This window comes from Carassius auratus, chromosome 28, assembly GCF_003368295.1.
Source record: "Carassius auratus strain Wakin chromosome 28, ASM336829v1, whole genome shotgun sequence".
NCBI classification, from domain to species: Eukaryota; Metazoa; Chordata; class Actinopteri; order Cypriniformes; family Cyprinidae; genus Carassius; species Carassius auratus.
In genome coordinates, this window is record NC_039270.1 from 1,491,080 (window position 1) to 1,506,784 (window position 15,705).

The 15,705-nt window shown below is 35.6% G+C and overlaps 1 long non-coding RNA gene across 3 annotated transcripts; it reads left to right on the top strand.

Annotated features, from left to right (window-relative positions):
- Positions 1-1,544: 1,544 nt before the first annotated feature.
- Positions 1,545-9,667, top strand: LOC113046566 (uncharacterized). Of its 3 annotated transcripts, none has more exons than XR_003276121.1 (9): positions 1,545-1,560; positions 3,638-3,712; positions 5,666-5,737; positions 6,668-6,740; positions 8,721-8,864; positions 8,965-9,045; positions 9,123-9,170; positions 9,293-9,334; positions 9,479-9,667. It is a non-coding gene; the product is annotated as an uncharacterized LOC113046566 (long non-coding RNA). The 3 variants fall into 3 exon arrangements; XR_003276120.1 differs by having other exon boundaries at positions 9,126-9,170; positions 9,479-9,666; XR_003276122.1 differs by lacking the exon at positions 8,965-9,045 and having other exon boundaries at positions 9,126-9,170; positions 9,479-9,666.
- The last annotated feature ends 6,038 nt before the right edge of the window (positions 9,668-15,705 follow it).

Sequence of the window (15,705 nt, forward strand, 5' to 3'; positions counted from 1 at the left end):
TATTCGTTCAGAAATGTCTTTCTGTGTCTTACCCTCTCGCTTGAGGGTGTCAATGATAGCCTTCTGGACAGCAGTCAGGTTCAGTCTTACCCATGATTGCGGTTTTGAGTAATGAACCAGGCTGGGAGTTTTAAAAGCCTCAGGAATCTTTTGCAGGTGTTTAGAGTTAATTAGTTGATTCAGATGATTAGGTTAATAGCTCATTTAGAGAACCTTTTCATGATATGTTAATTTTTTGAGATAGGAATTTGGGGTTTTCATGAGCTGTATGCCAAAATCATCAGTATTAAAACAATAAAAGACCTGAAATATTTCAGTTGGTGTGCAATGAATCTAAAATATATGAAAGTTTAATTTTTATCATTACATTATGGAAAATAATGAACTTATCACAATATGAAAATTTTTTGAGGAGGACCTGTATGTACTTTAGTTAAAAAATCATTCTACACTTTCTGTAGCATTGAATTTTTTATTTATTTGATTTTTAGCTGGGCCCAGAATCACATCCAGTCACTTAAACAGCAGAAGATTCTGTGATACCCTCACCAACAGACACACAGGTAATAAGACAGGTTTTTTTTATAACCATTTAGTTTCAGAGCTGCACATTATACATTATATTATAGTAATTATTTCCCAGCAACAATGTTGATCAGAATGTGTTTGACAGAACGATGCGAGGATGGCATTATTACAGGCTTTGTCCCAACCCTGTTAGGGCATACTGGATTTTTTGCGCACATTTACGAAACGTATTTACATTTATGAATGACAAATTGTAATATAATTATATCGGTTTCTACATTTTAAACAACTTAACACAAACGATGGATACAAACGCCCTCTAAACAATCCTGAAAGTTTGGTTGGCACTTAAACCTAATAGGTAGTAATGAGTATTTATGATAGCTTTTGGGACATTGACCTGTATTTTAACTGTCCTTATGGGGACACTTTGGCTTAGTGAGGATGGAATCCTAGTCCTCTTAAGGATAACCATTGGAACTCGTATGTAATTTCTTGCTGATACAATTTTTGTTTATTTATACAACTAAAAACTATTATGATCCTCCTACTGTTTTTTGCAAACTATAAGGTGCACCGTAGCAGTTTTCCTATATAGTTCATTGGGTACATCCGTCAGTAAAAACCATTATAAATCCTAAAATATTGTTCGTCTAATTACTTTGTCGCTGAAATTTGGAGACCATGTATTTAAAATGGCTACCCTCATACACTGTCCATAAAAGATGGATAGAAACATTCTCTAAACAGAAAGTTGGTAATAACCTCAGGTCTTTATTTTAAATCCACTGTGCTGTGTACAGAGCAAAACAATAAAATATGTTGGCCTAATAATTTCTAGCAAAAGGAAAAGTGTTGTTTCCCCTTGTTTTGTTTTGTAATACTGTTATTCAGTCTCAATAAAGTGCCTTATCTGTTTTGTAATTTCATAGCCTCAAATGATAATTATTTTTTATTACAGGTATGGTCAGAATTGACCATGCATCTCCAACCAGCGAATGTGTACCACCACTGGAAGAACGGAGTGTATTTGTAAGTAAACAACATTAATTACTTGCCTGTCCAAAGTCTGTCCATTAGGGTTACATAAAATATCTACCTTTTTAACTCCCTATTCTTGAAAGTTTGTGGTCTGAAGATCACATTTAACTGTGACCGGGTTTAAAAGTAGTGTTGTCAAAGACCCGGTACTTTGGTACCAAGTCGGTACAAAATTTTAAAAAATGTGACTGTACCAGGTTTCTTTAAGTATTGGTAGTACCGAGGTCTCGTTCAAACCCGGTTCAGCGCTATGATTTCCGTGAAGCAGAAAACGAGGATGGAATCTCAAAATCCAGTCATGAAAATGAAACTTACATTTTAATATGGACAGTCATGGAATTTGTCAAAGTTAGCGTAAATTAATCAAATCAAATCTCCGTATGGACCAGTATCTGTAAATGTTTAAGCCGCAAAAAAATCCGTGTTCTGCGCGTCTCTGTGTGAATCAATGAATGGCAGAGACGTGCAGGTTTGTTTACTACATGGACTGAAGCGCATGACGCTTGTATTAATTTCAGCATCTGAGCTTCAGAGTTCTCTCTCCATCAAGCGATCTGAACTTTTCAGTTCATCTCAATGGACGCACAGCGCACCTGTATTTGATGCTCTGTAAACTCTGTGTGAAGGCGCACGACTCACCGTCGCTTTACTGATAGCGCTGTTTCTCACACATGCAAAGAGAGAGAGCGCGAGAGTCTTACCACGCTGAATCGACACGCTATATGTAAACTATTCTTTGTTGTCTTCTCCTGTCAAAATAATGGAGTTCATTTACAATTATTAATTTTCGAACAAGCAGAAGACATACCGGTTTCTCCGGTAGTGGGCGGAGCTAATGTGCAAATGGCAATTTCATTGGCTGACGCTCAACTAGCACCGACCCTGTTTTGATTTCAGCAAATCAGTTTGACCGAACGCAGACAACGTGATTAATATTCATGAACCCAGCAGCTCATCAATTCATAGTGCATTGTATATACATTAGTATGATAGTAAAATTATCCTTTAATAATAATTATGATCTATTACTATTTTTCTTACAGAAACCCTAAATGACCAAAAATATCTTAAGCATCACCACCAGTCTTAAGTTCAGTTAAAATGACAAATATGCATTCATTAGGCCTAAAAGTTAATTTTTACATAAAGGCATTGTGCTACTAAATATTACTATTATTTAGTAAAATGTATGTGATACTGCTACTACTGTTAAAATTTTTTAAACTTTATTTTTTTAAGAAATAAATCACAATATTTCTTCCATGTTTTAATTTTAATAGCAAATCCCCTTTATTTACCAAAAATAAAATGTTTAAATTTCATAAATTAAAAGACAAATTAAATTTGGGTGAAACTTATTTACTGTTTTTCATAATTATATAACCTGTAGAAAAATTTTAAACACAATTGTAAATAAGTATAAAGAATGGCATTGGTTTTATTTATATTATTTTATTAATATATATATTTTTTTAATTGGCATATTTTTGTGTTTTGCTTTGGTACCGAGAACCATGGATTTTCACTGGTATCGGTATCAAATACTGAAATTTGGGTACCGTGACAACACTATTTAAAAGGTATACGACTCGCCAAGAAATATTTTGATTGTGTACTGCTCTGCATACAACTGTATAATGTCTAAACGTTAAACCAATATGTCTCTAATGATCTCTTTGTAAGAGACAAAACCACAGTAAGATTATTTATCGTAATGTCATGATGAGAATTACAAGAAATTGCCCCAACTCATGCTCGGCCAACATCAAATTGTAGGCTATTATTTCTGCTGTTGTGCTCATGTGTAAATTGAGGATAGAACGAACAAGTGATGATATTTGATACCTTCTGGGGACATGCATTGACCTGTATTTTAACTGTCTTTATGGGGACACCTTGTTTAAGTGGGGATTGCATTATTTCCATGAAACCTTCTGAGGACATTGACCTGTATTTTAACTGTCTTTATGGGGACACCTTGTTTAAGTGGGGATTGCATTATATGCATAATATAATTTGTGTAGAATTCTCAAGACCTTTTATATTTGTCATGTTTGACTGATTACAGGTTGCCTTCCTTCACAACATGGACACATATTCCAGCTCTGCAGAAGATGGGAATGTGTCCCACTCCAATTCCAAGGTAAGAAAGTATAGATGATGGCCACAGTTCATAAAAGTTTGGAGAGTTCATTAAGTTTATCTTGACTGATTTTTGTAACAGTTTAAAAGGCAACTCTTTCAATGTTTGTTTGATACTTGAGACCCATTCATACTTCATAACTTGCATTCATTTTTGCAATTATATATTAAACTAGATTATTAATCTGTTCTGGTCCATGTCTAAATTCTAATACAATCACATCGCAATTCAAATAAATTGGATCATTACTTTAGAGAAGTGACTACTAATTATAAATGTAGAGAACAGAAAATCATTGCATGTACATAACAAAAATGATCACTTTTAAAAAAACATCTTTTTTTTTTTTTTGCAGTTTACAATTGTACAGGTCCTTCTAAAAAATGTAGCATATTGTGATAAGTTCATTATTTTCCATAATGTAATGATAAAAAATAAACTTTCATATATTTTAGATTCATTGCACACCAACTGAAATATTTCAGGTATTTTATTGTTTTAATACTGATGATTTTGGCATACAGCTCATGAAAACCCAAAATTCCTATCTCAAAAAATTAGCATATTTCATCCGACCAATAAAAGAAAAGTGTTTTTAATACAAAAAGTCAACCTTCAAATAATTATGTTCAGTTATGCACTCAATACTTGGTCGGGAATCCTTTTGCAGAAATGAATGCTTCAGTGCGGCGTGGCATGGAGGCAATCAGCCTGTGGCACTGCTGAGGTGAGATGGAGGCCCAGGATGCTTCGATAGCGGCCTTAAGCTCATCCAGAGTGTTGGGTCTTGCGTCTCTCAACTTTCTCTTCACAATATCCCACAGATTCACTATGGGGCTCAGGTCAGGAGAGCACAGTAATACCATGGTCAGTAAACCATTTACCAGTGGTTTTGGCACTGTGAGCAGGTGCCAGGTCATGCTGAAAAACAAAATCTTCATCTCCATAAAGCTTTTCAGCAGATGAAAGCATGAAGTGCTCCAAAATCTCCTGATAGCTAGCTGCATTGACCCTGCCCTTGATAAAACACAGTGGACCAACACCAGCAGCTGACATGGCACCCCAGACCATCACTGACTGTGGGTACTTGACACTGGACTTCAGGCATTTTGGCATTTCCTTTTCCCCAGTCTTCCTCCAGACTCTGGCACCTTGATTTCCGAATGACATGCAAACTTTGCTTTGATCCGAAAAAACTAGTTTGGACCACTGAGCAACAGTCCAGTGCTGCTTCTCTGTAGCCCATTTCCTGCACACGCCTGTGCACGGTGGCTCTGGATGTTTCTACTCCAGACTCAGTCCACTGTTTCCGCAGGTCCCCCAAGGTCTGGAATCGGTCCTTCTCCACAATCTTCCTCAGGGTCCGGTCACCTCTTCTCGTTGTGCAGCATTTTTTGCCACACTTTTTCCTTCCCACAGACTTCCCACTGAGGTGCCTTGATACAGCACTCTGGGAACAGCCTATTCGTTCAGAAATGTCTTTCTGTGTCTTACCCTCTCGCTTGAGGGTGTCAATGATAGCCTTCTGGACAGCAGTCAGGTCAGTCTTACCCATGATTGCGGTTTTGAGTAATGAACCAGGCTGGGAGTTTGTAAAAGCCTCAGGAATCTTTTGCAGGTGTTTAGAGTTAATTAGTTGATTCAGATGATTAGGTTAATAGCTCATTTAGAGAACCTTTTCATGATATGTTAATTTTTTGAGATAGGAATTTGGGGTTTTCATGAGCTGTATGCCAAAATCATCAGTATTAAAACAATAAAAGACCTGAAATATTTCAGTTGGTGTGCAATGAATCTAAAATATATGAAAGTTTAATTTTTATCATTACATTATGGAAAATAATGAACTTATCACAATATGAAAATTTTTTGAGGAGGACCTGTATGTACTTTAGTTAAAAAATCATTCTACACTTTCTGTAGCATTGAATTTTTTATTTATTTGATTTTTAGCTGGGCCCAGAATCACATCCAGTCACTTAAACAGCAGAAGATTCTGTGATACCCTCACCAACAGACACACAGGTAATAAGACAGGTTTTTTTATAACCATTTAGTTTCAGAGCTGCACATTATACATTATATTATAGTAATTATTTCCCAGCAACAATGTTGATCAGAATGTGTTTGACAGAACGATGCGAGGATGGCATTATTACAGGCTTTGTCCCAACCCTGTTAGGGCATACTGGATTTTTTGCGCACATTTACGAAACGTATTTACATTTATGAATGACAAATTGTAATATAATTATATCGGTTTCTACATTTTAAACAACTTAACACAAACGATGGATTCAAACGCCCTCTAAACAATCCTGAAAGTTTGGTTGGCACTTAAACCTAATAGGTAGTAATGAGTATTTATGATAGCTTCTGGGGACATTGACCTGTATTTTAACTGTCCTTATGGGGACACTTTGGCTTAGTGAGGATGGAATCCTAGTCCTCTTAAGGATAACCATTGGAACTCGTATGTAATTTCTTGCTGATACAATTTTTGTTTATTTATACAACTAAAAACTATTATGATCCTCCTACTGTTTTTTGCAAACTATAAGGTGCACCGTAGCAGTTTTCCTATATAGTTCATTGGGTACATCCGTCAGTAAAAACCATTATAAATCCTAAAATATTGTTCGTCTAATTACTTTGTCCGCTGAAATTTGGAGACCATGTATTTAAAATGGCTACCCTCATACACTGTCCATAAAAGATGGATAGAAACATTCTCTAAACAGAAGTTGGTAATAACCTCAGGTCTTTATTTTAAATCCACTGTGCTTGTGTACAGAGCAAAAACAATAAAATATGTTGGCCCTAATAATTTCTAGCAAAAGGAAAAGTGTTGTTTCCCCTTGTTTTTGTTTTGTAATACTGTTATTCAGTCTCAATAAAGTGCCTTATCTGTTTTGTAATTTCATAGCCTCAAATGATAATTATTTTTTATTACAGGTATGGTCAGAAATTGACCATGCATCTCCAACCAGCGAATGTGTACCACCACTGGAAAGAACGGAGTGTATTTGTAAGTAACAACATTAATTACTTGCCTGTCCAAAGTCTGTCCATTAGGGTTACATAAAATATCTACCTTTTTAACTCCCTATTCTTGAAAGTTTGTGGTCTGAAGATCACATTTAACTGTGACCGGGTTTAAAAGTAGTGTTGTCAAAAGACCCGGTACTTTGGTACCAAGTCGGTACAAAATTTTAAAAAATGTGACTGTACCAGGTTTCTTTAAGTATTGGTAGTACCGAGGTCTCGTTCAAACCCGGTTCAGCGCTATGATTTCCGTGAAGCAGAAAACGAGGATGGAATCTCAAAATCCAGTCATGAAAATGAAACTTACATTTTAATATGGACAGTCATGGAATTTGTCAAAGTTAGCGTAAATTAATCAAATCAAATCTCCGTATGGACCAGTATCTGTAAATGTTAAGCCGCAAAAAAATCCGTGTTCTGCGCGTCTCTGTGTGAATCAATGAATGGCAGAGACGTGCAGGTTTGTTTACTACATGGACTGAAGCGCATGACGCTTGTATTAATTTCAGCATCTGAGCTTCAGAGTTCTCTCTCCATCAAGCGATCTGAACTTTTCAGTTCATCTCAATGGACGCACAGCGCACCTGTATTTGATGCTCTGTAAACTCTGTGTGAAGGCGCACGACTCACCGTCGCTTTACTGATAGCGCTGTTTCTCACACATGCAAAGAGAGAGAGCGCGAGAGTCTTACCACGCTGAATCGACACGCTATATGTAAACTATTCTTTGTTGTCTTCTCCTGTCAAAATAATGGAGTTCATTTACAATTATTAATTTTCGAACAAGCAGAAGACATACCGGTTTCTCCGGTAGTGGGCGGAGCTAATGTGCAAATGGCAATTTCATTGGCTGACGCTCAACTAGCACCGACCCTGTTTTGATTTCAGCAAATCAGTTTGACCGAACGCAGACAACGTGATTAATATTCATGAACCCAGCAGCTCATCAATTCATAGTGCATTGTATATACATTAGTATGATAGTAAAATTATCCTTTAATAATAATTATGATCTATTACTATTTTTCTTACAGAAACCCTAAATGACCAAAAATATCTTAAGCATCACCACCAGTCTTAAGTTCAGTTAAAATGACAAATATGCATTCATTAGGCCTAAAAGTTAATTTTTACATAAAGGCATTGTGCTACTAAATATTACTATTATTTAGTAAAATGTATGTGATACTGCTACTACTGTTAAAATTTTTTTAAACTTTATTTTTTAAAGAAATAAATCACTATTTCTTCCATGTTTTAATTTTAATAGCAAATCCCCTTTATTTACCAAAAATAAAATGTTTAAATTTCATAAATTAAAAGACAAATTAAATTTGGGTGAAACTTATTTACTGTTTTTCATAATTATATAACCTGTAGAAAAATTGTAAACACAATTGTAAATAAGTATAAATGGCATTGGTTTTATTTTTATTATTTTATTAATATATATATTTTTTTAATTGGCATATTTTTGTGTTTTGCTTTGGTACCGAGAACCATGGATTTTCACTGGTATCGGTATCAAATACTGAAATTTGGGTACCGTGACAACACTATTTAAAAGGTATACGACTCGCCAAGAAATATTTTGATTGTGTACTGCTCTGCATACAACTGTATAATGTCTAAACGTTAAACCAATATGTCTCTAATGATCTCTTTGTAAGAGACAAAACCACAGTAAGATTATTTATCGTAATGTCATGATGAGAATTACAAGAAATTACCCCAACTCATGCTCGGCCAACATCAAATTGTAGGCTATTATTTCTGCTGTTGTGCTCATGTGTAAATTGAGGATAGAACGAACAAGTGATGATATTTGATACCTTCTGGGGACATGCATTGACCTGTATTTTAACTGTCTTTATGGGGACACCTTGTTTAAATGGGGATTGCATTATATGCATAATATAATTTGTGTAGAATTCTCAAGACCTTTATATTTGTCTGATTACAGGTTGTCTTCCAAATCAACATGGACTAGGGTTAGGGTTCTTAACATGAACGACACCGAAATGGACCAACTTGCTGATATCCTGGGACATGATATTCGTATCCACAGGAAATATTACAGATTACCCGAGGGAACACTATTAACAGGGTATGTAACCTGTTAATCGAGTTTAAACTACCTGTCAAGCGTGTCCTAGTGACTTTGGAAGAATCTGTGCATATCTCTGAATACGAAGACTATATTTCAGAGTGCGTTGAGCCTGATCCTGGGATGGAGAGTGAAACAGAACTGTCAGATCATTCTCATGACGTGACGTCAAGTGAGACAGGTAAAGATTTGTAAACACATTTTTTTAAGATGTTTGTAATTTCCATTAGTTAAATAATAATAAATCATGCCTTCAAGCAGGCACTTCAGGAGTGAATAGCAGCAGGCCAGTAAACACGAATGAAGGTAAGACGTATGAACAAGCAGTTAAATGTTTAATGCAATTAGAATATCAAGAATTCCCCCCCAAACAGCCTATCAGTAATTAGTAGTTTGATTTAGAAATGTATATGATTGTGTTTCTAAAGGATCTCCAGAGAGGTCACGGGAGGTCATGAAAGTAACATCAGGTAAGGAACCTGTCCTGTAATAGTTTTTATTTACTTTATTTATAAAAAGTCAACAACATCATAAAGAATACAGTAGTATAAAAATAATCCAGTCTTGCACCTACAACACATGCAGTGCAATTAATGTAATTTTCTTGTCATTAGTTCCTAGGAAGAGAAAGTGGAGTGAGGTGGAGATTGCGGCTGTAGAAGAGACAATGATGAAATTTATTCACTCGGGAGTTACACCTGGAAAAGTCGACTACATTGCATGCATTACAGCAGCCCCCAAAGCCCTCTGTGAACGAGACTGGCAGGCGGTGAAGTATTATATAAAAAACAGAATCACAGCATATGAGAGAAAGACCACTAAAAAGTAAGGTTGATTTTGGTTGTTGATTCCGTTTTTGCGTTTTAGTTGAATTATAATATTTTTTTTTTGGTCTCAATACTAGGGCTGCACGATATTGGGGAAAAAGGACATTGCGATATCTTATTTTTCTGCGATATATATTGCGATATGATATCTAATCTAATTTTTTCTTACAAACAAAAATGGCATGAGCACACATACATTCTCATTTTAAATGATTTAAACATCAGAGTATTGTTTAAATTAGAGTAAATTATTTGTTTGTAACTTTAGGATATGGTTTGAATTGTTAACATTAACTAACATGAACTTACCATGAGCAATACTTGTGTTACTATATTTTTTAATCTTTGTTTATCTTAGTTATCTTAAACACAGCTGTTCATTGTTTGGTAATGTTACTTCACAGTAGGGATGCACCGGTTGACCGGCCATTAATCGGAACCGGCCGGTTTTTGCTTAAAATACGCAATCGCCCGTTTTTGGTGTTTTTCCGGCCGATTTTTCCGGAAGTGCGCTCGCGTGCACAGACTACATTGTAATCGTTTGCTATGTAATTTGTGTGGAAGAGTATTTCGAAATCTGTGCGCAGGACACAGGCAGTCGATCAGTACCGGAAATGCAGAGCTTCATGTCTGAGGCACAGATGGCAGGAAGTGAACAGCCGCTGTTGTACTGCCGCACAAATAAGAGCCTTTCCTGCACACTGAAGCTGCGCGAGTGTATACTGTATCTGTCCGTGCCCTGAACACAAGTAGACCGTGAAGAGATGTTCAGCTCAACTTCTCACGTGTTGGATGAGAAACGAAACGGACTAAACTGTGACAAAACAGAATTATTTTTTATTTATTTATTTTACTTTTTATTATTATTATTAGAACTTGCATTCATGTTTGAAAAGCCAGAAATAAACTTCAGTTCTGAATTAGGATGATTATTTTTATTTTACCCTAAAATAGACTTAATTTAATTTAAAAATCATCTGCTGTAGCACACTGAAAAAAAGTATTTCATCTAATTAAAATATTTTAGGGTAATGATTCACATCTATATTTTTTTTACTTGAGTCAACAAGTTATTTATTTTTCACTGGCTCAAGTAAAAAAAATATAGATGTGAGTCATTATCCTATTTATTTTTTAATTATTATTATTATTGGATGAATGAAACCCTTTGCATCTTTGTTTTATTCGCACAAACATTATTTGATTTTAACATTTTGGAAAATGTATTTATATAGCATACTTTTATTTAGTCTCACTGGTAAAGACCTTTTTTTTTTTTAACTTAAAACCAAATTTAAAAACTAAAATACTGAATGCTGATCAAGAAACATCTTATTGAATGTGTGTTGATTGTGTTGTTTGGACTGTAGAACTATGCAGTTGTTACCTTTAATTTCACATGGTTACAGTTAATCTTTTATTTAAGGCCAGTTCTCTGTAGTTTCAACCCAATTCAAAAACAAAAGTTAAATGCTGATGTCTGTACCATCTGTGTTTGTATTGAATGTAGGCTACTTATTGTGCAGTTACTGCTATTAATTTAATAAACAAGATTTGACAACACAGAACACGTCATAGAATTATAATTTTTTTTTCCGACATCGTTTTTTGATTTTGATAAATTTGCGCGAGGGAGAGAGCAAGACAACGCTTGTGTTGTTTGAAGACGGTGAAGGTGGGCGTGAGCGCGTGGCTGGGCCCTCTCTCTCTCTCTCTCTCTCTCTCTCTCTCTCTCTCTCTCTCTCTCGTGCTCTTTCTCTCTCTCTCTCTCTCTCTCTCTCTCTCTCTCTCTCTCTCTCTCTCTCTCTCTCGTGCTCTTTCTCTCTCTCTGCTCGTTCTTATGCGCTGTGTTAAACTGCTAGGACTTAAACTGTGCAATTAATCCGCGAATCACATTCGTCAAGGGCCGGGGAGCAGCTGCCCATACAGTTAATGAATAACGGATCAACTACGACAGCCTACATCGCACATCCTGCAATGTGACTATCGTGAATTTGTACATCGCGATATCGATGCTTAAACGACACATCGTGCAGCCCTACTCAATACCGTAGTTGAAACATTATAATGTAACTTAAGTTTTGAAAGAGTTAAAACGGCTTGATGTTGGTTGTAAATTTGGTGCTTGGACTTCCTTGTTTTTAATGCTGTGTCAAGTGATAAGCAGTTGGTGTAAATGTTTTTTCTAATTGCGTAGATTAGTTTTACTGTACAGTAGCCATACGACAGAGTGAGTGTCTATAGTATTCAATCCCTTTATTCAGGCCCCTTTACGTTTCACATTTTAATTGTAAATTGATAAATTTATTTTCTGATGGCACATTAGACGAAACGCATCATAAAAACTATGTTGTAATATCTGATGGCAAGCACTGAACCCATACTGTACTGATTAAATTTGGCTGTAGATTCAATTTGTATCAAGGTCGTTTTTATTTCTCTTGGATTTCTTTTAATGACTTAAAGATTAAATTCTTAGAGCATTTCAAAACCAGACAAAAAAAAAAAAAAACATTCCACTGATAATGTTCATAATTTTAGACAATTTAAGAATTGTAGCTCTGATCTAACCTTTCCGAATGTGTTATTACTGGTTAACTACAGGATACTTAACTTTACTTCAAACATAATTCATACTTTTAAAAGTAAGCTTACCATGTATACGTTTAATTGGTATGGTAATTAAAAAAAAAAAAATTGTGTGTATTTACTTATTGTGTGCTCTGTCAGGTTTAGGGTGGGTGTTTGTAAAAGCACTCTGTGACAACTTTATTTTAAAGGGCTTTATAATATATATTAGATTGACTTTGATAAGAGCAGCAAAATCACATTCAACGTACGTCTCTCATGGGTCATAATAATCAGTAAATTTAGCAACTAAATTGTGTAAGAATGAGTTAAATGCAGTATATGATTGTGGCAGTCTTAGTGGACTGAAATGGCTTGCAGTTGAAAATTGCATGTTGTTCAAGTTCATTTTTGAAGTTAAGATGAACTAACTTATTAAACCACCCTATTTTTAACAAACCAATATAACTTCCAGAAATACCATTATGCATTGGCCAGCTGGCCATATTATGACCTTTCTTTGTCTGTAGATTACACTGGTTTGTCCCCAGATTGGACATCCATGTGTACTTACTCATACACTAGTTGGTCAGGGTTTTGTCCCCAGATGGGACTTCCGTTAATGCCCATATAAGGAGTTGTCCCCGTGTCCCCACATGTGTTAACCTGACCTGTCCCCAGATTATCACCTACCCTTATTTTAATGAATTAATTACATTTTAAGTGAGATATTTATTAAACTTTTTTTTTTAGATTTTTTGATGTGTTTATCTAGTCTCTAGGATGTCAGGAAAGTGGTGTCCCCAAAATGTGGTAAATAACTGGTGCCCCCACGAGGCACCCCAAACAAGTATGCGTGTGTGTGTGTGTGTGTATAAGGTGCATCTTGTGAATATCATGTGAATATCATGAATATCATGACATGAATATCTTGTGAATAAGAAATGTGAATATCATGAATATAATTTTTTTTTATGAAAAATATATTATTATATATTTATTCTAAAGATTCATAATTATTTTTTTTTTTGATGATTAGAGCTTAATTTAATGAATGTAATTATTGCATTTAAAAGTATAAAAAGGAGTTAAACAAATATTATTTAATTATTTAAAATGATTTTTAAAGAAACTTTGTCCTGTGGTGTGACAGTACAGGTGTCACAATGGAGGACTTTTTTTTTTATCACACCAAAGGACATTTCAGCCTTTTCTGTCAATTAATGACCTTGCTATTCCAAGCTAACCTGTCATTAGTGGCAAGCAAGACACATTTGCAAAATTTTCTAGGATTATGTAGCTTAACATGCACTTTTTAATAAAAAAATATATATATAATTTAGGGGTGTCATATTAATGCACAACAAAGCATAAAAAATTTGTAGTGGTTCCGAAAAAGTTCAAAGGACATGGTGTCACACCAGAGGACATGGTACAAAAATGTAAAAAAATCGAATAACATTGCAGCTTCATAACAGGTCCGTGTAGGTCAAATAAATGTGTGTATGTATTTATATTACATGTCCTGAAATATTATGGGCGTCCAGTACTCAAAATAGTTTTAGAACCACTGACTGGTAAAGTAAGGTGATCTGCCAGGATGTGTCTTCAGAAAATGGCACATCTGGTCACCTGGTATAAGCCATATCTGGCCCACATACAACAAGCCAGAACTCAACCTAAAACCGGTTTGTCGCACACGGGCCAGATCTGGCCCACACACAGCAAGCCACGACTTAAATTAAAGCCGGTTTGTCGCACACGGGCCAGATCTGGCCCACACACAGCAAGCCACGACTCAAATTAAAGCCGGTTTGTCGCACACGGGCCAGATCTGGCCCAGAAACAGCATGCCACAACTCAAACTAAAACCGGCTTGATATGTGTGGGCCAGAGATGGCCCATATAACCTCTGCCGCTGCCAGAACTGAGCCAGATGTGCCATAGTTGGCCCAGATGAGGCCCGGATATGTATGCTATCTGGGGTATGTCCACTCCCGCCCGCACCCGCAAAACTCTGACAATTTATTCCTGCACATTGATTTTGTGTCTTCTCCTGTCCCGCAGGGAAGAAAAAAAACACGTATTTGTATTGATATTATTAAAGAGATTCATGGGGTTGTTTGTTTAGTTTCCCTGGCCTGCATATAAAAAAAAAATAATAATAAAAAAAGACAAAACACATAATACATTCAAATATAATTTCGTTTTGCACATAAAAATGGACTGCTTTGCAAAAAAAAAATATATACATAATATGATAAACTAGGCTACATGAAAAACAGCAGTTTTACAATTATTAGCCAAATGTCGCAGCTTTTCTGTTTGAAAAATACAAATAAGAATAAAAACATTCAAACTTAGGCAGCCTGCTCAATACCACTGGCATCATCATGCCTCTTGACCTAATTAACAAATGGCAACGAGGGGCTGTGCTCAAAAAACAACACTAATAAATAACATTAGGTTCTTTTCTACATCATCTATTGACATCTTCTCCATCATGTCGCTAGGCAACCTCCGTGTTTTTTTTAGCCGCCCATTCCCGCCCGCACCAAAATTCAAACCGCCCGCTCCCGCGAGATTTGCGTTGGATCCCGCGGGACCCGGCGGGACTCAATCCCAATGCAGCCCTCTAGTCCAAATCTTCTTATCTAATTCATTAATAAAAACATACGTTTTCAAAAATTAGCATATCTGTTTCAAAATGTGTATTTTGAGTATGGATGTGTAATTTACATTGTGTATATAAAAAAATAAAAAAAAACCAATAGGTGAATCTTAAAGGAACCCCCTGTGAATTATTAGAATAGTTCTGATGTCATAGTTAAATTTACATTTATGCATTTAGAAGACTCTTTTATTCAAAGTGACTTGCAGTGCATTCAGGCTATAAATTTTTTACCAGTATGTGTGTTACCTGGGATTTTAACCTACGACCTATTGCACTGCTATAGCAGCTGGTTCCTCCACTGCTGGTTCAAAGCATGTTAAAATTGGCAGTTTTTGCAAAAATTGCAAACTTCCAGTTTGCAAGGGACACTGATTCACTATCTGTTGCATGTGTAGCAATGCATTCAATTATTACTGTTTGTCCGTAAATAGTTTTACTTATATTTGTTATTTAGATTCCCCTCCCTCCTCTTTTTCTTCAGTTTAAACTCTTCAGTTTAAAAAACCAAAAAAAAAGCGAAACTGAAAATACCAGGCATTAATTGGGCTCACTTACCTCTCATTCAGCACAAATCCATGTTTCCATATTCGTTATGTATTTGAATGAAACTATTATTTATAATGTAGAGCTTTGTACTTCACGCTTGTTGGTATATCGACAGAATATCCTCTTCACATGAGCAAAAATGTGCTTGGCATACAAAATGGACCAGTAATACCAAGGACTATTTACCAGTGTAACCTTTTATATTTTTAGGTTGACTATTTTATTT